Source organism: Arachis duranensis, chromosome 9 (genome assembly GCF_000817695.3).
Source record: "Arachis duranensis cultivar V14167 chromosome 9, aradu.V14167.gnm2.J7QH, whole genome shotgun sequence".
NCBI lineage: Eukaryota > Viridiplantae > Streptophyta > Magnoliopsida > Fabales > Fabaceae > Arachis > Arachis duranensis.
Window position 1 is genome coordinate 30,635,776 of NC_029780.3, and position 3,064 is coordinate 30,638,839.

The window sequence follows — 3,064 nt, forward strand, 5'->3', positions numbered from 1 at the left end:
AGTAATCATAAAGGCAAACCAAGTACAATATTTACACCCAAACAATGTCACATAGATGCATATGATGCATGCCTGTCCTAGTGGCTGATGATATCATCTGTCGGTTATATAGCCAACCCGACAAGTCCTGGTAGCTAACCATTGGACTGTCCCTCTGTCGTGCATCCCCAATTCGAGTTATACTCAGTATAATTCATAATTCATAATTCATATCCAACACCCTCACTGGTGTATATTCACGGGGGCGAGCTCATTGATGGGCGCAAAAAGTTGTCGATTAAAAATTTATAGTGAACTGACATTGCGAATATAATTCTTAACGAACGAAAATTCTGTGTATTAATTTAGAAAGGGGTTTGTCACAATTTTAGAATAAAATACTGGGAGTAGAAATCCCAATTCGTCTCCCAACGAGTTGCTAAAAGAGTGCTACTTATTGATTAGGTTGGTCTTTGAGAAATTTGGAGTTGAAGAGTGAATTTAAAGTAGCAAAAATTAACAAGAGATTTTACTTGATTAAGATAAAAGGCCTTGATTGGGAGAAGATTAATCGGAAGTTCTATCCTTGTTGATTTTCCAAGATCAGTTGATAATTAATTATTGTTTCTACCTAGTTAACCCTTATCGAATAAGAGAAAGTCAAGTAGTTAAGCCAACTTCTATTCACAAGTCCTAATCCTCTCCCTTGGGAAGGATTAGCGTTAGTAACTAGAGAGCTAGCCAACAACTTTCAATTACCAATTAATTCTTGAGTATTCCAACTCAAGGGTCTCCTCTTAATCAACTCCCAAGTCAAGTTGGGAGTCTACTCGGTTAACATGAATGCCATTTTCATAAACTCATAAAAGAAGTAAAAAGGGAACATGGTAATTAAAATTAAATGGAAGCAATTAAATAAATAATAAAATTAAATGAAAAAAATACTTCTTGCATTAATAACTTCTAAAAACAATCCAATTGTAACTCTGAACAAAGATTAAGGATATGAAAGAGTAAGGGAAAAAGTAAACGGACTAGACTAATAAAGGTTTCAACGGAGGTAATGACTTTTCTCAATATCCAATCCAAAATGTAGCACTAGCAAAACCTATAACTATGAGGAACCCTGGAGGAAGTAGTATCTCTCTCTCAAAGATTCAAAAACTAAAATTAAAACTGATGAATGATGAATTGTGTGAATGTATCTTGAGTCTCTGCTGTCCCCTGGCTCTAATCTGTGTTTCTGGGCTGAAAACTAGGTCCAAAATTAGCCCAAAATCGCCCCCAGCGTATTTCTGCAGCTGCTGTACGTCGCGCATGTCACACGTACATGTCAGGTGCGCGTGCGCGTCGATGGTGTTCCGCGCATGTCGCGCGTATGCGCCAGGTGCGCGTGCGCGGCGATGGTCTTCTGTGCCAATGTACGCGTGCGTGCTGGGTGCATGCGCGCGTTGATCCTCGCTGGTCAGCTCCTTTGTTTCTTTGAGTTCCTTCCTTTTTGTCCTCTAAGCCATTCCTGCCCTATAAAGCCTGAAAACACTTAACACACAGATCATGGCAATGAATGGTAAAAAGGAAAATTAAAAGTTGATAATTTAAGGGTTTAGGAAGCAAGTTTTTAATCATAACACAAAATTAGGAAGGCAAATGTAGAACATGCAATTTACATGAATAAATGTGCAAAGGATTGATAAAAACCACTCAATTTAGCACAAGATAAATCATAAAATAGTGGTTTATCAACCTCCCCACACTTAAACATTAGCATGTCCTCATGCTAAGCTCAAGGAGACTAAAAAGAATGAATGGAGACAATAAGACTCATGTAATGCAATGCAACCTATATGAATGCAACTATATGCTGAAATGTTCTACCCACTTGGTTAAGAAAATAAACAATTTCTTCAAGACAACAAAAATAAGATTCCACTAATTCTAATCACACAATAATAGGCAAGTAAACTTGTAGGAAGATAGCTCATGAAACCCGGAAACATAGAGTCAAGCTTTGAACCCTCATTGGAAGTGTATATGCACTCTAATCACTCAAGTGTCTAGGGTAATCCACTCTAGTCTCCTCTACTCATGCGTTCTAAAACTTTTTTCTTCATCTAACCAATAAACAAATATCTAATGCATAAATGCAAACATCATGAGGTCTTTTTCAAGGTTGTAATGGGGCTAAGGTAAGGGTGAGGATACATGTATGGCCAAGCGAGTTATAATTGAATCCTTGAATAGCTTAAGTTCTCACCTAACATACACACATTCTTTATACTCCTATAATCATGCTTAACAACTCATAGTCTCACTTTGTATGTTCATGTACTCATATATCTAAATACTTTTCTATTTTAACTCATATGCATTGATCCTTTTTATTTGAACTTAACATTGGGATGACTTTTATTCCCCTAAAATTAAACAGAAAACATTTTTTATAGTATAATAAATCAATGCATAGGTTTTTCATAATTTCACATGAGTAACACCCAAATTCTCAATAATTGTCAATTGAGTAATAGACATTCTTATTAACTAAAGTTCCCATAGTTCCCCACACTTAATTGACACATCATCTCTATCTTAAGCTAACCAAAGATTCAATTGGGGTAATTCATTGTTTTCCGCTTAAGGCTAGTGATGTGGTAACATAAAGAACAAATGGGGATAGAAAAGGCTCAAATTGGCAAACAAAGGTAATTAGAATGGTGGGCTATTTGGGATAGTGAGCTAGTAACAAATGATGGCCTCAATCGTATATATGCATGAATATACACTAAACAATGGACATATAGAATGGAACAAAGCATAGATTACAATCATAGAGGAGGGAAAACACACAAGAATAAAAATCATGGTTAAATGATGTAACCATACAATTAAGCTCAAAATCTCACAGGTTGTGTGTTCTTAGCTATGAGCCATGTTCCAAATTACAATCTTCAAACAAGTTTAACACAAATTTTTCTAATTTGAATTAGTGAAATACTCACAAATGGAGTCTTGAAAGAAACTTGTTACTTTAACAAAGTAGAACATACATGCAAATAATTATTATCATGCAATCTATCCTATTTAACAA